General features: G+C 31.3%; 1 long non-coding RNA gene across 1 annotated transcript in view; it reads right to left on the reverse strand.

Annotated features, from left to right (window-relative positions):
* Positions 1-26,227, reverse strand: part of LOC116420609 — a 94,561-nt gene that overhangs the window by 17,720 nt on the left and 50,614 nt on the right. The window contains exons 2-4 of the long non-coding RNA XR_004230975.1: positions 17,763-17,803; positions 9,494-9,549; positions 5,792-5,825 (exon numbers count right to left, since the gene is read on the reverse strand). This is a non-coding gene — a long non-coding RNA (uncharacterized LOC116420609). The remainder of the gene's footprint in view (positions 1-5,791; positions 5,826-9,493; positions 9,550-17,762; positions 17,804-26,227) is intronic.

Consider the following 26,227-nt stretch of genomic DNA (forward strand, 5'->3'; position numbering starts at 1 on the left):
AAGCCAATATGGGGGTGGGGAAAGAGGGGGGGGGCAACATAAGGGTATGAAAGGATTCAGCATAGTTATTAATGCTTTAAAATATTAAATAGACAAAACAGCTAACAACTACTTTTCTTGATAAGCTTTTATTTTGTTGGAGGAAATAATTTATTGGCATTTTTACATTTACAGAATGATAAAGCTATCTAGAAATCACTAAGTTAAGCTTTCTAATTTCACAGATAAGGCACATTGAGGTTAGTTAATTTGCTCAAAGTAACATACAAAATAGCAGCACTCTGCTAAATGCTAGGGATAGAAATAAAAAGGAAAGACATTCTCTGTTTTCAAAAGGTTCATAAACTAATGGGGGAACACAATACACAAATGGAAAATAAAAAGAAGTACTCAACATGGGAGACATTATATCAGTGGAATGAAAACAGTGTAGCATATCTGGCAAGGAATGAAAAGACAGCTGGAAATTCTGAGTCCTCACTGAAATCCGACTCATGTGTAAGTCAAGAAATGATTTTGTGATGTCATTAGTTCCCTTTGAGAATGAAGTATGAATGACAAACAATAGTTTCCATGTCATTTAAGTATTTTTATTTCTATAAACACTTTTTTGCAGCTGTATGAAAATAGTTCTTATGTGTATCAAAATTAAATTCCCAAGTATTTTACATATTCCATAGCAATTTTAAATGAAATTTCTCTCTTACTAATAAGGTGTTTTTTTGTATTCTATAGAAATTTTGATGTTTCATGGGAATTTATCCTGCAAGTCTGTTGAAATTACCAATTGTATAATAATTGTCTCCTTGGAATTCTTCAAGACCTGTTGTCATTTGCAAAAAATGATAATTTTCTCTCTTTAGCTCTGCTTATTCTTTCAATTTCATTTTCTTGTCTTATTGTTATAGCCAGAATTTCTAATATTATATGAAATATAATGTCTTTCTTTCAAACTTGAATTTATTAGGAAATTGTTTCCTTTACAAAAAAGTAGCTATTGATTTTAGATATGTAATTATATATGTATTTGTCATTGAGAGAAAGGTCCTCTTATTCCAATATTCTCTATTGTTTTTAATAGAATGAGTGTTGTGATTTGTCAAAAACTCTTTCTCTCAAAGATGAAAAATTCACTAACTCACTAATAATTAGAGAAATATAAATTGAAAAAAATTCTTAGGTACCAACCACATCTATCACATAACAGAAAAAGAAATTTACAAATGTTGGAGAAGATGTGCAAAAATATGTATAGTCATGCACTGATAGTGGAGTTGTGCATCAGTCCAGAAATTCAAGGACCAATTTGTAGCTATGCCAAAAGGGTGATAAATCTTGGTCTTTGACACATCAGCAGTATTACTAGGGTGATATCTCAAAGAGATAAATATAAAAGAAAAGAGATAGAGATGTTTGTTGTACCTGATTTTCTCATTAAAAAAAAAAACAGCAATTAGGGCAAATATCAGTTCGAGAATAGCTGAATGAATTGAGGTATATGAGTGTAATGCTTTCAGAAAAACCTAGGAAGATTCAAATAAACTAATACAAAGTGAAGAGACAAAAATATTGTGATGATAATCAACTTAGTCACTCTGATCAATGCAATCTATAAATCCAAAGGAGAAAATACTTTCCACCTCCAGAGGGAAAACTGATGAACTCTGAACTTAAATTGATGTTTCTTTTTTTCATTTTATTTATGTTTCTTGCAACATGGGTAATTTGGAAATCGCTTTTACATGAATTTATATATTTAATGTGCTTTATCTTGCTTGTCTTCTCAATGGGTCAGGGAGGAACAAAAGGAAGACAGTGAAATTAGAACTCATAAATTTTTAAAATAAATGGAAAAAAGCCATTTCTCCATATGCAGATATAATAATGTGATCTTATTGACCTTTTTTAATTAAAATAGTTCATTAAGTGTATGGTTTTCCTAGTATTAAAACAATATATCAATACTAATATAAATGCAAACTGGTCATAATAATAAAATTTACAATAATGTATAAAATGTAATAATATATAAATGTTATACAGTGTGTAATCTTTATGATTTTACCCTTTTTGCTGATAATTTGTTTTAAAAATTAGTATATATATACATTAGAGATATTGGTTTCTAGTTTTCTTTGTTTACTTTTGAGCTGCTATGCTTAATATATCAAGACCATATCTGTCACAAAAATAATTTGGTAGGATCCCTTCTCTTGCTCTTTTCTTAAATAGTTACTGTAATAGTGGAATTTGAATATGGGATCAAATTAACTTTTAAATTCATCTGGTCCTAGAAATTTTGGAAATTCATTTATGGTTTCAATTTCTGACTGAAATTAAGTTGCTGAAATTCTCTGCATTTTCTGTAAATTTGAGTATTTTACATTTTTATATGTGCTAATTTATTTTATTTAGGTTCCTGGATTTGTTGGCATAAAATAGGAAGACAAAAAAGTTTTTGGTAAAATCTCTAAGTCTTTAATGATTTCTGGCAAATTCTCTCTTATTTTTTATATTGGCAATTTGATTTTCCTCTTATTTTAATCAACTTAATTGATGAGCTTTTATTTTTTGTTTTCTTTTGAACAGCTCCTATTTAAATTTATTAATCCATTTTTTTCCATTTTGCTGATCTTATCTTTCATTTTTCAGGATTTCTCTTTTGGTGTTTAATTGTGATTTCAAAATTGTTGATTTCTCTACAATTTTTGCTTGCTTTTCCACTCCTTGGTCTATTTTTTTCTTTTTTTTAATAAAAGTAATTAAATACTAATTAAATGATATTTAGGTTATTAAATTCTTTATTTTTTGGTTAGATTTATCTAAGTATAATAGAATGCATTGAATTCCCCCCATTGTTATAGTTTTCACATCTATATATCTATCACCTCCATTTTGTGGGTTAGTTTGTACCATTCATATCAACAGCAATGAGAGTTAATTTTTTATTTCCCTTTGTTCCTTTTCTTATACATTTTCTTCTATTCATGTCTCTCTCCTTATTCTCTCCTTATTTTTTTCTTTCACACCATTTTTGCTACTGTTCTCATTCCAAACTTAAGATTTGTTTTGCTCCTGAATAATTTCCTTAAATATTATTTCCCTTTCCATGTTTCCATTTGTTTATTTGTTTGAATGTATTTCTTCACTAAACTTTTGGTATATATTTGTGTCTTTTTCCATATTTTTATTAGTTTAGATAAAAGGAAAGATCAAATGAAATGCTGAGCCTAAAGTCATGAAAATCTAAGTTCAAATCTGGAATCAGATACTTACTAGTTGTGTGGGTAAGTTATTTACCTTCTGTCTCAATATCTTCAACTATGAAATGAGGATAATATTCTCTATTCATCTCTCAGAGTTGTTGTGAGGATTGACAAATAGCTTTTTTTAGTATTGGATGGTCCATAGTTAGCACTTAATAGGTATTTTCTTCCCTCCTTCCCTCTTTCATTATCTCTTGCATGCTTGCTTATAATTCTATTTTTCAAGTATGAAAGTAACTTGATCTTTTTCATCGCACAGGCAATATACATGAACAATAGTTAGAAATTGCAAAGAGGATGAAGTAGGCTTAATAAGAACAGACTTCTTAGAGACTACAGCCCAAGCAGAATGGACTACCTAAGGGACATAGTAGATTTCACTTAAGATCTTTAAGAAGTTTGATGGCATCTTTTTGGATAGGCTGCAGTAGAGATTATTCTTTAGGTCTTTTACATCTATAAAATTCACTGATTCCTCATCATAGAGCATGGCACTTAAATTTGATATGCTTTTTTTCAATAGTTGTTCTCAACTTAGGATACATGAATATTTTCACCTTTAAAATAATTTGTCTAAGAAGGGTACATTAGCTTCATCAGATTTCCAAAGATGTCCATGGCACAAGGAGATATTAAGAATATGTGCTATAAAAAAGTGAAATTTGAAAAACAAGTACATACAGTAAAATAATGGTTTGGTCATATATACTTATTGTGTATCTAATTTATATTTTAATATATTTAACATCTACTGGTCATCCTGCCATCTGGGGGAAGGGGTGGGGGATAAGCGGTGAAAAATTGGAACAAGAGGTTTGGCAGTTGTTAATGCTGTAAAGTTACCCATACATATAACCTGTAAATAAATGGCTATTAAATAAAAAGAAAAAAGAAGAACAAGTACATAGTGGCACACAGTAGTTGCAACATTGTAAGGATAATCAAATGTAAAAGATGTAAATGTTCTGATCAAGACAATGATTCAAGACAATAATACAAAGGACACATGATAAAAAATGCTACCTACCTTTAGAGAGAGAACTAATGAACTCTGAGTATATATTGAAGCATGCACTTTTACTTTCTTTATTTTCCATTACTAAAATAGAAAATATGCTTTGCATAACTTCATATGGATAATCAGTATCATATCATTTGACTTCTCAAGGGGTGAGGAAAGGGTAGGAAGAAGGGGGAGAATTTAAAATTCATTTTAAATGAATATTAAAATGTTTAATTGTAATCAGGAATATTTAATGAAATAAAAACATTTTTTTAAAAAAGAATATCTACTCTAAGTCTTTCAAATAAAATAATGAAGATAGTGATAAACCTGAAAAGAATAGGTAAGAAACTATTTAATTTCCCATTCTTCTTCTCTGGGTCTGTATTTAATTTCCCTTTGTAATCCATGCCATTCTGTATTAAATTGTTCTAGCTAAGTATTTCTCTGCATAGAACATAAATAAAACTTGAGAGCATAAGAAAGCTATGGTTGGGGAAGGGAGAGGGGAGAACTAGGTGGCACAGTGGGTAGAGCACCAGCCCTGAAGTCAGGAGGACCTGAGTTCAAATCTGTGCTCAGGCACTTAATAGTTTCTAGCCCCAGAAAGAAAGAAAGAAAGAAAAGAGAGAGAGGGAAAGAAGGAGGGAGGGGGGAGAGAGAAAAAGAAAAAAGAGGATAAGAAAGCTAGAATTAATTAGGTTAAAGGTTAACTGACTACAGAAATATATCAAATTAATTGCAGTCTTTAGTTAAGTAGTCTTGGTGCTATTAACTGAGGCTCATAGGATTTACAACTAGAAAAGACCTCAGAGATTATTTAGTATGAACTCATTTTATTACTGGGGAAAGCAAAATCACACCCAGTAAGTGACAGAGTTGAGATTTAATCTTAGGTCTTCACATTCTAAATTTCATGCTCTTTCCACATGAAAGAGTTCTTTGAAACTCTTTGAAAGTTCTATGTTCTATAGAACTATAGCTCTACAAAAATAGAAATATTGGAGCTAATCAAGTGGATAACAAGAGTTTAACATATTTAAATTTCCCAATTTGAACTGGATATTTTGACAAATGTATACAATTCCCCCTACAAATTATAAATTAAGTATTTTCTACTATCACATAGATATTTCACTTAACTCATTTTTTATCCTATAAAAAGATGAGGTAAAGTAAATATGTAAAATACAGATAATTTTTTAAGTTTGATCAATGAGAGGTAACTATACTTAAGAATATAGGTTTTAAAATATCTGAGAGCTTATATCTGAAATCTTCATGCTTGTCTCCAGATGCTAAACCAAAAGCAATAGAGCAGAACTAATCCACAGTAGAGACGATGGCAACAATAAATAATGAAGGAGGAAATATTCAGCAGCAGGAATAAAACTAGCATGGATGCAAATATCTGGCAGAGGATATGCGAGCACGTTTAAGTAAAAGCATACTGAAGACCTTGATTAATCTCACTATAGAAACCTGTCAAAAATATAGAAATCATGAAATATCAGATACTCACCAAAACTTAATAGGCCAAAAAAATGGACTGATAACTGTAAATAGGAAGGAAACACATGGAAATTCATGACAATATGAATATTTACTTATTTCTAGCATTTGGCAGAAAAAAAAAACTATTAAGAAGTTATTAAAATTATTGCAAACCTTTAATGATAGAAACCTGGAATAATAATGCTGATATTTAAGTTTTACTCCATATTTGAAATATAGGAAAATCTATATTACACTTTGCTTAATTAACTTCCCTATAACACATTCCTCATCACCACCTATTGACTGAATGCCAGCTGGGGAAATTATAAAGCAGTTCTAGTGACACCTTGAAAAGAGAGGGTTATATGGAGGTAGAATGAGAAATAAGAATGGTAACTCTGTTATTTAATAGCTACATATAATCTGCAGACCCTGGCTTTGCCAATTGACCTCTTGTTTGTAATAATTTTCTTTTCATTTTTTTGTTTGGTATTTTAAGATGCAACAAGCAAATATTCATAAGGATTTGGTAAGGTAGTGAGTGCAAGTGTTATCTCCATTTTACAAATAAAAAATTAGAATCAGAGAAAGAAAGCCTCTTGTTCAGGGGCAATTGTCACTTGATTGTTGAAGCTCATACTTGAACCAAGGTCTCTTGATTTCAAGACTGGTGCTATTCTCACTACATGATGGAACTAGAATAGGTCTGATCAGTTTGCACAACTCTGCTTCACATAAATCCAGTTCATTCACAATTCAAGATATTACTGGTAATATCATTGATCCTCTTCAAAAATGAAGGATGAACAATACCATAGAATAGCATTTTATTAATGAATTCCAGTAGCTCCTTTTCACTCTAGTATCAAAAACAAGATAGTGTTTGACAATCACAGTCATTTGCAAATTGATCACCTGCTACCACACCAGTTTTCTTATAACTCATTCATCTTCATATACTCTGTGAGAGAGTGATAAGTCATGCTTAATATTTCTCTTATAAGACACACCATCTCCCTCCCCTAAGCATTTCTAAAGCTGCCCCACCAAGCTAGATTCTCTCTTGATCTCTACTTTCTGACTTCCCTGTTGCTTTCAAATCCCAAGTTCAATAATAAATTCTTCAAGAAGTCTTTCCTAATAATACTCTTTCTCTCTCTAGACCAACTCCAATTTATCCAGTGCCATATCTTGTTTAGACATAGTTGTTTGAATATTGTTTTATTAAATTGGGAGCTCTTTAAGAATAAGGATCTTTTTTGCCTTTGTTTGAATCCCCAGCACTGTGCTAATGCAGTGTCTGGAACTCAGAAGTATTTAATTAAATGTATGTCAATTAACTGATAGGTGGATAAAGGACTGAACTTAGAGTCAGGAAAACTGAGTTAAAATAAAAGTTTAGATACTTGCTATGTACTATAGGGAAGTAATTGAATCTCTTTGAGCTTCAATTCCCTCTCTCTTTCAATTTCTAGTCTCCATAGTGAAAAGAGTAATATTTACATCACCTACCTCACAGAGCTATTTTAAGACAAAAATTGTGAAAATCAAGCATGCCCTAGAAGGAAGTTTTCCTACTAACTTGAAGTTCAAGTGCTAAGAACTTGTCTTATAGGTTATATATCAAAAAGATATGCCTGTTCCCTAGTACTGTGTCTTACTTCTGCATGTAGTTTGTAATTATCTCTGTACATATTGCTTCTCTACCATTAGAGTATAAATTCTGGAAAGGAGAGTTTATTTTACTTTGTCTTTTTATCTTCACAATCTAGAACAGTATCTACCATATAGTAGACATTTAATAGGTTCTTATTGAATTGAAACAAATCTCCTATTCTCTGTTTTACTTTCCTCATATGTTAAATAGAGATTTTAATAATATTTATAGCATGTGCATGACAGAGAATTGAGATTGGAGCAAGTGCTAGAGATAGGCCACCTTGAAATTAAAGGAAGTGATAGATTGGTATGAGTGAGCTTATCATAATATCAAATATTAATATAGTACTTTAAAGTTACTAGTCTTCTTCAAAAATGAAGGATAAAGAACAAGTACTTTAAAATACCATATCTACAACAACCTTATCTGTGAAAGAGTGGAATGAGGAATGTCACATAGACAATAAACATTTGAATACAGGTCCTCTGCCTTAAAGTCAAAACACTTTTATTGTACCACTTTTTTTTTTTGCAATAGGTGGAGAAAATAAAACTAGTATTAATAAATTATGTAACAACAACAACCATAGCAACAATAAATAAACTGAATTAAACCTGAATCTAAGAAGGTCAAAGGAGGGCAACCAATGGCAGCAGTTATTAATAGGAAAACATATTTCCTTCCAATTCTGTAGGAAGACACATGAAACCATGTATGGAGAAATTGAGCTGATACACTGGTTGATTAGTTTGGAGGTAACCAAATATCATTAGGTTATGTGGAAAATATCTATTGAAATCTTCATTGTTAATGAATCTCAAATATTCTGGAAAAAGACGTTAGTCATCTTTAAAAAAAAAAAAGAATTAATAACTGCACTGACCAATTGGAGCAGATCTAATCTTTTTCTATAAAGTTCTAAAAAGAATTTGAAGTCAGATTCACTGTCTGGATGTTGTGTAACTTATAAAAGCCTTTGGAAAATGTTCTTCTTAATGCTACTGTAAAGTTCAAGTGGTGCTATTTTCTCTAACATGATTAATTTCAGTGTTCTCAGAGCTTGTGAGAAAATAAGGTTGAGAATGTCACATATCATCTCAACAATTGGACCAACCATTTTTAGCGTACCACTTTCTAGCAATGGATGCTATGGCTCATTTCTAACTGCATTTCAGATTTTGTTTTGATTATCATTGTTACCAACCATAATTTATGTTTAAGTTTCTCATTTTCTTATAGCAATCATCACTGTATAAAGCAATACTTAAAGAGACTAATCATACTTTCAATTTATGGATTAGGCTTTATGAAGCAGTGAACAGTGAAAAATTATTTCTATGGATTTACCAAGAGAAATTTTCTGTTCTATAGTTCTGGGAACTAATACATTCAATGCTTAAGAATTGGGATTATATAAATAATAGAAAAGTTCTGTTTTTATCATTGAGATTCAAAATGAGTTGCTCTGTTTCTCTCCTAACTTTTCAAAGAAGAATTGGAAGGATAAGAAATTACTTCTTTTAGAATTAACCTCTTCCTGAATAAATAATTTTGTGATGGAGATTATTGGCTTTTTCATATTTTCATATATCTTATTCTTAACACATGCTTGAGTAAATGTCATATACACATTTGTTTTATTTTACTGTTCACTAAAAGATTGATAAGGCAAATGCAAATGTACTTCACATACCACACCTGTGTTTCAATTTCTAAAAATATCATTGAGCTGTTTAAAATATTTCTTCATTTGTTCATGTTCCTGGTCATTGTAGTCTTCATGGAACTCTAAAGACTTTCACAAGTTCTTTACACAAAAAAAGTCAGATTAACCTGTGATACTGGAAACAAGAGGCCTTCATTTGGTGAGTCAAACTTATATAAGACTCAGTGGTTCCCCTAGGTTCAGGGTATAGAGTGGGAGGAAGGGGGGAAAAAATAACGATACTAACAAAGTGGATGCTTTGTACTTTGTACTTGAAGTACAAATAGTCTCAAGACCCAAAAGAATATTCAATAACAGTTTCATAGATAGGATTCTCTTTGGTCTTGGCTCTTCTAGCTCACCTGCCATTCTTCCTGATCAGAATAGATGTCAGACGTCTTGTCTTCCATACCAGAACCTATGGATCAATAAACTGTAGCTTTGTATGCATAGAGAAATAGTTCATAAATTATGACAACTTAGGAGAAACACTTGTGAAGTCAGAACAATATAGGTTTTGTGGGAGAACTGTCAGGTGGTTTTTCCACATTTGATGTCACAGGTATAGAGGTGTACCTGCTACTGACATCTCTAACACAGAAGTTTTCAGGAATAGAAGATCTAATAAACACAGTCAGCAAAGTATGATACCATAGAAGAGGATGAATTAGGAGATAATTTGTTGTCATACAGACTATGGCCAAAAAGCAGAGCTTTTTAGACCAACAGAGTTTTTATTTTTTTATGTTTTTATACAAATTTCATTTTGTAATACCCTGTGAATATCTTCAAACAAGGAGTTATTTATCTTTATACCTACTTCTGCATTTTACACATAGAAAATATTTGTCATTTTTTGTTCAATTTAATTGAAACAAAAATTCGCCATCTAGCCTTACATTGTGTCCATTTGAAGCCATTTTAAATAATTTACAATTGTAAATATAGTCATGATCAAATGTGGAAGTCACTGACTATATTATTAAAATTTAACTTTAACCAAACCATGAAGCTCCATTAGGGAGCTTTTCTGTTTATTTCTTTGTTTTTACCCTCTTTCTTTCTCCCTCCCTTCCTTCCCTTCTACCTTATCTCTCTCTCTGTCTCTCTGTCTCTCTCTCTCTCTCTCTCTGTCTCTCTCTCTCTCTCTGTATATGTGTGTCCATCTGTCTTTCTGTATCTCTCCAAACAAAGAGGATTAATTTCATTTGGTCATTTACATGTATGACCTGTGAATTATAAAATCTCTAAATTTGAAGGAATAGCAAATTTAATTTTGTTCAAGAATGGCATAGTCAAAAAACACTACTTGAAATCAAAAGATATAAACTGTGCAAATACCATTCTAATCTAAAAATATGATAAATCTTGAAATGAAATATCTCTAAAATCCTGTAATTACCCAAATAATTATAATGATATTAAACTTACTACCTTCCAAAGAATTTCATTTTTTCTTGGAACAATTATAATTGGCAAGCAGATTTTCTTCATATAAGCTGAAACTTACCCCTCTGACTCTTTCATGCATTATACTTATTTCTTTCTTGGAGTCATTCAGAACAAAACAAATTCCCCTTCTAAATGATAGCTCAACTACTATTCTTAGACACCTAGCATGTACCCTCTAAGTCTTTTTCCTTTCCAGACTTAAAACCTTCCCAAGCCAGGTATCTGCCAAAATATGAAACAATCAATCATCCCCAAATGGACAGTATTGCTTTCTTTGGTTTTAGCATTGTGCCTAAAACAAAATAGATGTTTTAATAGATGTTTGCTGATGAATTACTTAAGAATATTTCATTCTATTCCTTTTTCCCCTTTTTATTGTTTTTTTTTCTGCTTATACATATATAATATATACATATTTTTGTTAATATGTATTTCTTTATGAATCAGGTTGGGAGAAAAAAAATCAGAACAAAAGAGAAAAAACATGAAAGAAATAAAAAGAAGAAAAAAAGTGAACTAGCATGTATTGATTTACAGTCTCCATACTTCTCTGGATGCAGATAGCATTTTCTATCCAAACAGCAAAAAAGAAAGAACTCCATCATAGAAACTTACTGTGGAAACAGGGAAGATCAGAGTTCATCTTCAGAGGAGAACGCTAAACTAAAAAGATATTGTTCTCCCCTAAAGAGTAATGTGAAATGGCTCCCCACCCAGAAAGAATTTATAGAAGAACTCAAAAAAGAATGTAAAAATCAAATGAGAAACATTGAGGAAAAACTAAAAAAAAAATCCAAGAAAAACAAGAAGATTATGAGGAAAAAAAGTTAGCCAATTAGAAAAGGGTTAAATAGGCAACACTAAATAAATACCATGAAGGATATATCCAAAATCTATGAAAAATAAGGGGAAAGGGATGGGTGGACAGATAAGCAAAAGGTGAGAGTAGAAGACAAGGAAGGGATCCATGGGAGGGGGGAGGTTAAATAATAGCAAAGCAAGTTAAGGTGCAGAATTAAAGCAAAGAGTCAGCAGTAATAGGAAAGATATGTATATGTGGATGTGAGGAGAGGGATATGTGTGTATGTATGTGTATGTATATATCTATATATGTGTATATAAATATATCTTTTTATAACTATATCCTGCTTAGGGGTGGGAGTATAAAAGAGGAAAAAATAATATTTTTAAATGAGTAGGAGAGAAAAAAGAACAATTTATAAAGAAGTAAAGAAAATATGGACACTCATGAATATCATTTCTTCTACTAATTATATATACATATGTTTTATATATAATATATTGTTATATATAATGTGTATAACATACATGATATATGTGTATAATATATTTATATGTATAAATATGTATTATATGTATTATAAATATACTTTCTTGAACTTGTAATTACTTGTTATATATTTCAATCCTCCCTGATGTATCCCAAGGAAATCATAAAGAAGGGAAAAGGACCCACATGTGAAAAAAAGTTTGTAGCAGCTTTCTTTGTGGTAACAAAAACTTGGAAAATGAATAGATGCCCATCAGTAGGGGAATGGCTGAATAAGTTATGGTACATGAAAATAATGGAATATTATTGTTGACACATGACACATGACAATGTTCTCTCTTGTTTTGTAAAGAAAAAAAAAGTTCAGGGGCAGCTAGATAGCACTTAATCCTAACTGCCTCAGGAAAAAAAAATTCATTGCAGTGGTCTTGGATCTTCCAATTGCTGAAAAGAACTAAGTCTTTCATAGTAGATCATTGAACAATCATGCTATTACTTTGTGCAATGTGTTCCTGGTTCTATTTATTTCACTTAGCATCACAAAGTGAGCTTGTTAGTTTTTTATTATACAATAATAGTATTCCATTCCTTTCATGTGCTATAATTTATCCAGCCATTCCCCTACTAATGGACATCACCACAAAGAGAGCTGCTACAAACATTTTTGCACATGTGGGTCCTTTTCCCTTCTTTATGATTTCTTTGGGATACAGATGCAATAATGGCACTGCTGGATCAAATGGTATGCACAGTTTGATAGCTCTTTGGGCATAGTTTTGTATTGCTCACTAGAATAGCTGTATCATTTTACAACTCCACCAACAATGCATTATTCTTCCAGTTTTCACACATCCCCTACAACATTTATCATTATCTTTTCCTGTCATCTTAGCCAATCTGAGAGGTGTGAGATGGTACCTCAGAGTTGTTTTAATTTGCATTTCTTTAATCAATAGTAATTTAAAACATTTTTTCATAAGACTATAGATGACTTTAATTTAGTCATCTCAAAATTATTTGTTCACCTTTTTGGCCATTTATCAATTGGGGAATGACTTGTATTCTTATAAATTTGACACAGTTTTTTTAATATATTTTAGAAGTGAGACAATAGTCTCACTATCAGAAACACTGGCTGTAAAAAAAAATTTCCTCAGCTTTGTACTTCACTTTTAATCTTGTTCTGTTGGTTTTGTTTGTGCAAATACTTTTTAATTTATTGTTTATCGAAGTCCATTTTGCATTTCATAATGTTCTCTTGATCTTCTTTGTTTATAAATTATTTTTTTCTACAAAGATCCGATAGGCAAGCTACCTCTTCCTTTCCTAATGTGCTTATAATATCATCATTACTGCCCAAATCATGTACCCATTTTGACCTTATTTTAATATGAGGTATGAGATGTTGTAGGTCTATTCCAAGTTTCTAACATATTATTTTCCAGTTTTTCTAGCAATTTTTGTGAAATAGTGAATTTTTATCCATGAAGCTGGAGTTTGGGGATTTATCAAATATTACATTACTATAGTCTTTGATTATTGTGGCATGTATAACTAACCTATTTCACTGATCTAACAATTTCTTAACCAGTACTAAATGATTTTGATGACTGCTGCTTTATAGTATAGTTTTAGGTCTGATAGTGCTAGGCAGAATCATTCATTCTTAATCAATTAGCAAGAAATTGTCATTCCTCATGAGTAATAATACAATACTTAAGAATAGTTAAATTAATTATCATTTTCAACTACTATGAATCAGTTTTCCTTTCTTCCCAAGGATCCTCCAACTACTACTGTTTTCTTGCTTTGTCATTTTTGCCAGCCTGATGAGAATGAAGCAAACATTTCAGAGGTTTAGGGGTTTGTGTATTTTTCTTCCCATTATTTATTTAAAACAATTTCTTATACGGTAGTTGATAATTTATATTTCTTTGAGAACTCCTTGATCATAGCCTTTGATTATTTCTCTATTGGGGAATGACCATTGTTCTTATAATTTGAATGAATTTTTATATATCTTGGTTATGGAACATTTTCATTTGTCTCCTTTCTAATTTTAAGTAGATTTTTTTTCAAAAACTTTTCAGATCTGTGCAAACATCTTTTCTTCTTAAATGATCACCTTTTTTACTTGTTAAAGTAAGACTTCTCTACTGAATCATTTTACTTCATAATTTTCCCAGTAGTTTTTGTCAAATGTTGAATCTTTACTCAATAGTTGGTATCCTTGGGTTTTTTATGTTCTATGCTTCTGGGTCTTACTGAATTAGTTTGTTCCACTAAAAATAAATATTGCTATTGAAAATATCAACCAACAAGAATTCATTATGTGTCTATTTTTTCTGAACATTATGTTTGTTGCTGTATATAAAAAGATGAAAATGAAAGTCTCTGCCTTCAAGGAGCTTACATTCTAATTAGGGAACTATTATGTACATAGACAAATATGTATGAAATAAATACAAAGAATAAACACAAATGCAAAAAAATTAATACATAGTATTTGAGGAGGAACAATTATGTTATTCTTTCTGAAACCTTTCATGTAGAAGATGAAGTTGAGTTTTGCCTTAAGAGAGGGACTATAAGAGAAACAACTGAAGAGAGAATACATTCTAAGTAAGAAATGCAAAAATAAAGTCACTGCAAGGCCACAAATATTAGAAATGGGGTGTTGTATGTGAGGAATAGAGAGACCAGTGGAGCTGGATTTCAGAGTCAGGGAAGAGAAGTAATGTACAATGAAGCTGCTAAGATTATTACTTTCTCCAGCTCAAGAAAAAAATTCTCCGAGTAATTTGATTAGTATGACTCTAATTACGTAAAATGAAGAATTATTTGCTGTAATAGTTTTTTTTTTATTGATATGATCCAACAATGAGGAATTAATATTTTTTCAATTATCTCTTATCCTTTATTTCTGTAAGGAGAGCGATGGTGTTGAATTTATATATATCTTGAGTATATTTTGGTAGGTAGACTCCCACTTGTTTTGCATATCCATAAATATTTTAAATAGAATTTCATTTTAATGTTTTCTCTGAATTTTGTTAGTAAATGCAAAATATCTGGTGACTTTTCTGAGCTTTCTCTTTTTTTGCCTGATTTTATTTATTTATTTTAGATATTTGAAAACATTTAAAACATTAGTTAAAATTAAAAGAACTTTTTACATTTGTTCTTAAAATTTTTGAGTTCTAGGTTCTCTCCCTTATCTCCACCCATCTGAACTTTCTTTATGTCCTACTATTTTACTGAAATGATTTTTTCAGTTATTTTAGTTGATTATGATTAAAACTCATGAATTTCCAGTATACAGTTAAGGGTCCTATGATCAAGGACAAACTCTTATCCCAATATGTCTGTCTTCTGAGTGTAATCCAAAGGATAGAACTGGTATGATGTGGCTGTTATGTTGGAACAACAAGCATTGATCCATCCTGGTGTTTTGGAAGCCAAAATACTTTGCATGGAATGCAACTCTTGGTGACATATTTTCTTATTATGACAGTAATTGCTCTTTTAGATAAATTATTCTTGTTATGTGCTGTGTTTTATAATCTAAGTGCTTGTTTATAAAAGATATAGGGGAAAGTAGAGATTTCCTATATCTGAGGGCAGAGACATAGAGAATGTCTTGACTATAATAGTAAAAAGAAATGGATGGATCTTCCAGATTGGCTAAAACAGGAAAAAATAATGATAAATTTTGGAGAGGATATGGGAAAACTAAGACACTAATATTTTTTTAGTGGAATTGCAAATTGATATAACCATTCTGGACAGCAATTTTCAAACTGCCTACCTTTTTATCCAGCAGTGTCTCTACTGGGTCTGTATCCCAAAAATATCATAAAAAGGGAAAGGACCTATTTGTGCAAAGTAGCCCTTTTTATAGTCATAAGGAGCTAGAAATTGAGTACATGCCCATCAACTAAGAAATGGGTGACTACGTTATCGTATATGAATGTAATGGAATATTATTATTATAAGAAAGGATCAGAAGGATGATTTTAGAAAGGCCTGGAGAAACTTACATGAACTGATGCTAAGTAAAGTGAGAACATTGTACACAATCACAAAACTGTGAGATTTTAAATTCTAAGGAACGTGGCACTTTTCAACAATGAGATGATTCAGGCCAATTTCAATCGACTTGTGATGGAGACAGCCATCTTCATCCAGAGAGAGTATGGTGGGAACTGACTATAGATCACAACATAATATTTTTACTTTTTTATTGTTGTTGTTGTTTTTTGCTTGCTTTTTGTTTCTTTCTATTTTTTTCTTTTAATCTGATTTTTTTATTCAACCTGATAATTGTGGAAATATATATATATAGAAGAATTGCACAAGTTTAACATATTTTGGATTACTTGCTATCTAGGAGAAGGAATGGAGGAAAGGAAGGCAAAGAAGTTTGTAACACAAGGTTTTGCAAGGCTGAATGTTGAAAATATCTTTGCAAATATTTTGAAAATAAAAGGCTACTATTTAAAAACAAAAGGAATGGGTGGATGCTCATACATGCCTAAAGCCTTTTAAACTAAATATATTTTAAATCTATGTATTCCAAGATAGGGTAGTCAAGTGGCACAGAGGACAGAATGTCTGAGGAGATCAAGAATACTAATCTTCCTTAGTTCAACTCTGGCCTCAGAAACTTAATAGTTGCATGAATTAACCTTGTTTGCCTTAGTGACTCATATATAAAATGAGCTTCAGAAGAAAATTACAAACCATTCCAGTATCTCTGCTAAGAAAACCCCAAGTAGGGTCAGGAAGAATAAGACATCTCTGAAATGACTGAACAGCAACAACAAATCCCAAGGATTGTCAAATTTCAATACAATAGACTAAGCTGCCCTCAACAAACTAGTGGGAATATCACTAATAATAGCAAATGGAATTTGATTAAAATTCCTCTTAAAATGGACTCTCTGATCTCATTGTGTTATTTCAAAGAGTTGATAACTACCAGCCCCATTTAACATTTTTATGAATAACTTGAAAAATAACAGTTTTCATATTTATCAAAATTGTGGATATAAAAAGATATATAATGAATAACATAACAAGATTCTTAAAAAATTAAAAAATAATTGGTAAGCTAGAAAAATGGATGGGATTTCCAAAGGTAGCATTTAATAAAGTCTGTATTCCAACTGAATAAAAATCAGAAGTATGACTCTTGTATGGATGAGATATAACAAGTGAATTTTCTGTCTAAAATAGTTGTAGGTGTTAATCGCAAGAATATAGTGAAGAAATAACATAGAAATGTGCCTGCTGAAAAACTAATATATTCTGTATTAATGGAAACACAGTGTTCAGAACAAAAAATATAATGATCTCACTCCATGTTTTCCCTGAACACGTAAAACCTAAAATATTGTGATATTTTGAGTATCACAAATTAAATAACTCATTATTATACTACAGTATATATAGATAAAAGTAATGAGAAAGGTGAGAGTGAAGAGTCAAAATCAAGTCTTAAATAACTGAGCCTAGAATCTAGAGCTATATATCATGAAAAAAGAAGTTTTAGAAGTAGCTAGATGGTACAATAAATAAGAGCACTGGACTCGAAATCAGAAAATTCCCAATTCAATTCCTAGCACAGATACTTAGTCTATATGAATTCTGGGCAAATCACTTTATCCCCATCAACCTCATTTATTTCACTTATAAGATGAAGCTAATAACTATACCTACCTCACAGTATAGTTATAAGGATCTAAAGGAATCATCAATAAATGAGTTAACATATATAGAACTCTTTGGAAACCTAAATTACTGTATAAGTTCTAGCTATTAAAGTATGTGTGTATGTGTCTGTGTATATGTGTGTCTGCATGTGTGTCTTGCAAAGAAGGCATTACCAGTCTCTTCAACCACCTCTTCTGCAAGGAGACTTTGAATCCTGCCAAGAGAAAAAGCAACAGATTGAAGATTTTCTTTGATCTCAGGAAAAAAAAAGTGCAGTGAGCTAAAATTATATTTAATCTTTTATATTAATCTGCCCCCTATTATTAGTATGAGGAAAAAATAAGTTCAAGCTTTATTCCTCATTACCATTCATTAAGGAGGGTGGAAGTTTGAAAAGATTAGGTAGATAGATAGATAGATAGATGGATGGATAGATAGATAGATAAAGATATTCAACATTTAATTCCTTTTCCACCAAATACCAGTTACACGCACACACACACACACACACACACACAAATAAAATAAAACCGTTTAATTAAGAGAGTAACAAAGAAAAATCAAAAAAGTAAACAAATAAGACTGTATATATATAGCCATTCTCTTTTGTTGTTCTTCCCTACCTGGAATATTTTCCCTTTTCATATTCACCTACCTTCTGCTTTCCATGGCTTCTTGCAAGTCCCAATTAAAATCTACCTTCTAAAGAAATTTTCCAATATCTTTTAATTGCAGTGCCTTCTCTTGTTTAATTATTTCCTATTTATTTTGTATGCAGCTTGTTTGTAATGTTTGTTTGCTGGTTGTCTCTCCTCCCTGCATGAGATTGTAAGTTTATTGAGGACAAATACTGTCTTTTACCTTTCTTCATATTCCCTTAGCAAGTAACTAGCCCATAGCTTAAATTTAATGAATGTTTATTGAATAACTGACTACCAGATCATATACTGAGGAAATGAACTGTCCCAGTGAAATATAAACTATTCCAACTCAATCAAGAGAAAAAAAAGTGATAATCCCAGGGAAATTCCCTAATCTATGTGAAGTAGATGCTATTATTTGCCTCACTTTTCAGATGAAGAAAGTTAATCTGGGAGAAGTTAAATGACTTGTCCAGAATCACACAGTTAGTAAACATTTGAGGCTTGATTTAAACTCAGGTCATTTCGATTCCTAGCTGCCTCCATGTCAAATTTATTTTTTGTTTTATCACATTATTATTTTATTTGATAAAATTATCTATTGGATCTATAGAATGTATAATATTATTTCTGTATTTCTTTTAAGTCTCAGAGATGGACTGACAAAATTAAATTCTTGACAAACATGTTGAAATGAAATTACATAAATATTCAGGTTGAAGCTTCTAGAAAAGAGAAAATACACTTAAATTTGAGGTTATATTCATCCACTAATCTATCCATTCAGATACTTAATCACACCACCATTAAAGCAAACATAGATGCACTGAACATCAGAACTAGATCTAGTTCTGGTTCTCTTTCATGGGGTCTAGTACACTGGATTTATTGTACATAGTAAATATTTATGTATGTAATATATAGTAAATATTTACTCATATATTTATTGGTTTGATTAATATTTATGTTTTAAGTTGATGACTTTCCAAATCCTTATATAATGATCTAAATAAAAAAATTTTGATGTTCTTGATGTGCACTGAAATTCCTCATGAGGAAAGGGCTCTTATGCCCAGAAGTAAGTTAAATGCCAATTTCTCTAAGTGTTATGCTTTCTGTTTAAATTATTATTGAAATGTGTTCTCTATTATATTGGCTGTGCCATCTGGGATGGCTTCTGGCATTTGGAGTTCACTCCTATTCCCAAGTCACAATAGTTTCAGCCAACTAGAGTAAGGCCATCTGCAACTTAATAAAAGCTGTCCTTCTGTGCAACTTCTTCCCAATCCAGATTGTCATGTCATTGTTTGGTGCAATATATTCCATAGAATTATATTGCATAAATGTAGTTTTTGTAGGAGAGTTTCCCATGTTTCTAAATGTGAATCCCCACCTACCCCACCCCTCAAAGATGATAAATGTTCTATTTCTAATAATATGCATGTTCTAACCATTTTAACTAAGGTTATTCTTGTAAAATTGAATTCCGACATAAAGCTTAGATTTCTAAAAGTAAGTGGGAGCTGTTTTTTCCCTTCTGGATATTTTTGCATTCTTCCTTGTGGGTGATCATGCTGACTATTTTTGTCACTTAGTAAAAGAGAATTTGTCAACTCACTTTCTGGTTTGGGGGGTATTTTAAGGTATTTTTTAAAAATTTAAGGTGATAAGAATTGCAATGAAACTTTTCACTATTCCTTTATATAAACATAAATACAACTTGAAAAAAATCTGAAAAATCATATTTATTTTAACTCCCAATAGTTCAAGTCTAGACTGTTCCACCCTTTTTTAGACCAAATGATCTGTCTAAGTCTTTTCTGATCTACCATAGCCAGAAGCAATCAGTCCCTACTCAGAACTAAAACATCACTGTGATCACTCTAATTGTACTTTTGCATTTTATAGATTGCAGTTGATTTTCTATAGGTATTATTTCCCTTTTGGACTTTATACTCCAGGAGGCCAAAGACTACTAATCTTTTTATTTCATTCAGCATTCAGCACATTGCCTTATTATATCTTATGGACTGAATACAATTGATAAATTCATTGAGATGAATCCCTTTCAGAAGGTAGGCACTTAAACAATTGTTTTATGAATGAATAAATGAATGAATGTCTTTATATAACACAAAGTGCAACTTTCAACAGGAGCAGATAATTTGCATAGGATTCTCCCACAGAGTGAGATTAGTAGTTGCAGATAAAATTTTGATCCCTAAACAGAAATGAAAACCTATTCAAAAACACGTTATTGATATTTTTTGTTTTTCCATTGTCTACACATTCAACTGTATTCCTCACTAATCTCTCTTCAAGAGTGTCATCCTTATTCCAAATATTTTTCTGCTCCCAAAAGAAAAATAGAGGAGAAGAAAAACTCAAGAAAATGGAATCAATACATAAACAACCTTTAACAGTTATCCAATGAATAACCAATGTTACTCACTTTGTCCCACAGTTGTAGACACATAAACATATGCATACAATTTTTTGTAAAGAGATGTACCATATAAATGATCATTCCTTGCTCTTCCTCATTTAAAATAAAAAGATGGCTAAGTGATTCAGTGATTGGAGTAATATGACATAAAGCTAGAAAAAAAATATATGTGTGTGTTTGCTATATATATATAATATTCATACATAATATACATATGTTTATAATATGCATACATATGTATACAATATGCATACATGTTTATAATTTTTAAACCAAGACTTTTATATCTTATCCTATAATGCCAAAGAAACTGAGGCAAGATAAAGATTAGAAAGTATTTAATAATTTATTTGAAAGGGAGAGATTTACTGAGACCAAATGGAACCATGGTTTGGTCCCAGGGCTGAATGAGACTATGAGACTATCATCTCCAAGAATCCAGCAAACAATGTGAGTTCTCAATGACACATATATACGTGACTCAGGCACAGGGGGTAGACTGAGGCAGGGGTGGAGTCAGAGTGCTGAGAGTGGGAACACGGGACTAACAATCCAGTTCTGAAAGAGTGAGGGGAGGCAGGAAGGATATCTGATAACTGGGATTACAGAATAGGGAGAGGTGCCCAACATTCTGATAATGCCTAAGATAGAAGGAATTTCTCCTTATCTGGATCATCATGATTAGAAGGGAGGGGTAAGGTTGAGCAGAACAATTATAAACTGAAGCAGAATAATTCAGACTAACCCAGGCAGGACAATTTAGGGAAACTGAATCAGGACAATTAGGGAAACTGAGTCAGGATAATAAAAGAGAAATGTGGCACAATCCCAGACTTAGTGCATATAAATAATAAGTACATTGGCAGCTACTTATAATCTACTTCACCATAAGGTGTGCTGAAAAGCCTAAAATGTTCACCATTAGTAGCACTTAAATGTTGAAGTAGTCATTTACTTGGAAATTTTACTTGGTTCACTTCATCTGACTAAAGCATTATGACTTATATCTGGTCCTCAAAGTTTAATTATATTTTGGTTAGAAAATACTTTCTAGTCTTGGATCTGCAACTAGCTGTGACAGCTGGAGTGTTTGAAATTGCCTATATGAATAAAATGGGATAAAAATTTTCATAATGCTTGTCTCACAGAATGATCAATCAGTCAACTAACACTTATTAAATTCCTACCCTACTATGCTAAGGACTGAGAATCCAAAGAAAAGGTGAAACAAAATAAAACAACAGATCCTTTTCTTAATGCCACAATTTAATTGGAAAAACAACATGCAAATAATCGAGATGTTTAAAAGGCAATTGTAGACATAAGACAAAAGGTAGAGAGTGGAATTAAGGCTAGACAAGTAGATCTGGGAGTCATGCACATAAAGAAGATAATTAAAACCATGGAAACTGATGAAAACATCTATTAAAATTGTATAAAGGGGAAAAGAGAAGGTTTAAGACAGAGTCTTGGAGAACATCCATAGTGATTGGGACGTAGATGAAAATGCAGCAAAAGAAGATTGAAGAGAGGTTGGACTGATAGGAAGAAGAGGAAGAGACAGGTAGGTGTAACCAAAAAATCTGGAGAAAAAGAGATTTTAAAAGAAAGGAAGTTGATCTACAGAGCCTAAGGTTACAGAGAGGTCAAAAAGAATGAGTAAGAAAAGCACATTAGTTTTGGTAATTAAGAGATTATCAGTAAATGGAAAGAGCAATTTCAATTGAATGATAAGCTCAAAAGCTAGACTGAAAAAAATATTAAGAAAATGAAAGGAAAGGAAGTGGAAAAAACCTATGATAGATAGCCTTCTCAGAGAATTTACCCATAAAAGGAAGAAGAGAAACAGGATGATAGCAAGGATGGATGGACCAAATAATGGATTTTTTTAAACCTGGGAGAAGTGTAAGTATTTTGTAGGCATAGGAAACATTCAGTAGACATGATTTTGATAATGATCTATCAAAAAGTCGTTTAAGAAATGCATGGTGAATTATCATTTTATAGATGGCATGTCCCAGAAGTATTAAAAAAAAAAGGCATTAAAAAGATGTACAGATGATAAAGAAGGTAAACACAACATAGAGCAAGAATAAGGGATCACCCATGTAAATTAAGAGAACTACATGAAAATTCCCTGTAAACTGAGAGTACATTTATAGAAAATTTATGGAAGAGCATAGACAAAAATCATACAGTCTGAGAAAATAAGAACATTAACAAAATAACAGTTTATTTAAATATTGAAATAGGAGTGCAAAAAACACTGAAAAAAGGAAAGATCCTATAAAAGCAAAATACTATTATTTATCATACCTCTCAATGGACCAAATTTTCTGTTGGTAATCCCTTGTTGTCAGAGTGTAAACTTTCTATTTTTAAAATTCATACATATGATCATAAATTCAGACCTGCAAGAGACCCCAGAAGTTACTAAACTTCAATTAATTCATTTTACAGAGGAGAAAATTAAGGCCTCAAAAAGTTAAGTGATTTGCTAATACATAGCTAATATAGAATTTGAAATCAGCGTTTTTCCTGATTATACATGTAGCACTCCAGCCATTATGTCATTCTGTTCTTCTGTTTCTTTAATGGTCTCCTATTTCATACACACACACACACACACATGTATATATATGTTATATATAATATTTATGCATTCATTCATTAAGGGTCTATTCTGCTCAAATACCTATTTCTTGGAGGGGGAGGCACAAAGAATAAGCAACAACAATTCTTTTCTTCAAAAATTATGTTTCAAATAAAACTAATAAACTATAAATAATACAAAATCTAACTCATATAATTCAATTAGATAGGTTTGGGAGTTAAATAGATGGAAGGATGATTTCTTATTGGTTTATATGGTTTCTATCAGCTGACATTTTGTAATGTTAGCCTGGAAAAATGACTCCAAAATAATAGTTCTTTTGTATTCTGTCAAATGAGCTATGTAACTGAATGACAAATGATACCGTGAAATAAAACTTTATGAAAACAACTTTTCTCTCATCAATTTTGTCAAGTTTTCCTCCTAATCCCTCATTTTCATTTATAATTTCACAGCAAAATCTTCATAGTTTCATATCAGGCTCTGAAACCAGGATGTCCTTTATTGTTTAAAGTAACTAATTTATTTCCCACAAGCAAATGTCCTATGGAAATTTCAATAAGCTTCAGGAAATTATTTTATTACCAATAAAAAATGCTCCTTGTTTCTAAAAGTAATGGATGTAGATAGATACAAGGCAATTGCTGTTTCACAAATTATGTTCTTAAGGGCACAGCACTAGTAAATCTTGATATATATTCCAGATTGAAATCTTTTTTCAGCTACTTAAAAATGTAAATATTTATATTAAAAACCATATTAAAGATTTTCATGGTAAATTGTAGCTCATGCTCTGGAATTAAAACTTAATACTGAAAAATAGTGAATGTCATCAGAGATACTGATACAAAAAAATGCCCAGTTTTCTTGAAACCTCAAAAGTTCAGCTTTCCTGCAGAGAAAAAAGAAATCATTTTAGCCTCCAGGTCCCTCTTCAAATACACAAGAACTTTGTCAACTGTGAATTCTTTGATGTTGAAGAAGCTAACTCTGTTCCCCCTTTTAAAGATACTCCTTTCTAGACCTCCTACTATAAGTGCTCCTCCAAGCCAGAGGGCAAAGTTTTTACTTCTCTGTCAGCATAGAGAAAAAATTATGATACTTAACTGTGTAATATTTTTAGACTATTCACACTGCGCTTTGTATTTGGCATACATTTATCCAAAATTTAATATATTACAAACTCTTAAAGGAGAACATAAAATGAAGATCAAAAGACAGGTACTATGTAAGATTCTTTTCCTGAGATTAAAACTTTATTATATATCATTTTCATTATCACTTACCAAAATTCATTATTAATGTTTATTTCTGATTGAGACTTTAGAGATCATTTAGTCTCACCATTTCATCTTAATGAAATTTCAGCCTGAAATCTAGAGAATTCAAGGGACTTACTAAAAAGATCTCACCCTTTGGAAAGTACAGGCATATTACCTTTGAAGGACAGCAACAGAAAGAAAAGGTAGTAAGCAAGAAATTAGGTTTAGTAAAGATCTAACTCTTCCCCCAAATAAGCAGGAGCTTTCTCCTATGAAAAGTACCTTAATGGCAACGGAAAACATAGGTCGGTAATACTTCCCCAGTACTGGGAAAGGAAAGAGGATGCTGAAACTAAAAGCAGAATTATTTCTATGTAGACATCTTAAATACTCCATGTCTGCTACTTAGCTTTCCAAACATAAATTAGTTTCTAAAACAAGCTTCAACTCAGGGAAGATAACATATTCTCTGGCCTACACAAACATTCATCTTTTTGGCAGCTGTATTTCTCTAGATAAGTTATTAAATTGGTTTTGTTGTACAAATAAGTCTCATTTAAAACTTCTGTTTTTGTTTTGTTTTTTTCCTAAAACCTGATCATTTTTATATCAATTGACCATGGAACCTTCAGAGCTGAGAATAAAACTGGCAATACTGTGAGATAACAATCATTAGGAATCTTTTTCCTGACCATTAACCAAATTTTCATATCTGCAATTTTTGTTTTTAGTGTTCTGGAATTCAATTTGTGAAACACCTCTCAATGGTTGCCTTACATCCATAAGTCCTTTTGTATCAGGAAATCCAGGTATAAACAAGGAAGTTTTTAGCATGTGACCATGTCTTAAGTGCAATGAGAAGAAAAGCCTCAGTTTCCCTTAAGATTAAATCATCTACTCATGAAATATTCTCAATAGATGCAAAAATGTTATCCATAATTCCAAAATTTATTCATAAATAAAAAATGTACCTATCTCATGTCTAATGCAAGTGAACTAATAATCTAACAGTGGATGTATTTATTAGCAAAATTTTGACCCTTAATTTGGAAAAGCAGTCACTCTAGGAAGTCATTAAATTAGAGTTACATGACAGAATATGAAAGTTTATTAAGAAAATGACCAGAAATTTTGTAAATTAGAAATTACAATCCTTTAGACACTCCAGTAGGCTCAAAAAAAGTCTGTATTTATAGATGGAGAGCTTAGGTTCAAATTTCAACTCTGTCATTTGCTATTTAAGTGACTTTGGCAAAATAATTTTATCTCTCTAGGATTCAGTTTAATCTGGTGTAAAATGAGGAAATTAGACTAGATGAACTTTAAAAGATCTCAACTATGAATCTAGGGCTCTTTTTTTTAATTTATTTTTAAAGATTCATTAAAGATTTTAGGAAATAAAGTTTTGGAACCCAATGTATAGCCTTTCATAATTACTAAACAAAATTAATCAGAAATCTGTTGAGTGAATATAATATACAAGTATACTATAATAGTCAATATAACATGGATTATTGTAAAGTTCTCTGGTTCAGGTTTCTTGGGGGTCTCTGGAGCAGCCTCCCTTTCAGTTCAGTAATCACATATGCTCTCTTATCAAGGGTGTGAATCTTGTAGAACTATAGTAAGCACTAAATATATATGCTGAATTAGAGAAGTGTTAAGCACCCTGCTA

Source organism: Sarcophilus harrisii, chromosome 1 (assembly GCF_902635505.1).
Source record: "Sarcophilus harrisii chromosome 1, mSarHar1.11, whole genome shotgun sequence".
NCBI classification, from domain to species: Eukaryota; Metazoa; Chordata; class Mammalia; order Dasyuromorphia; family Dasyuridae; genus Sarcophilus; species Sarcophilus harrisii.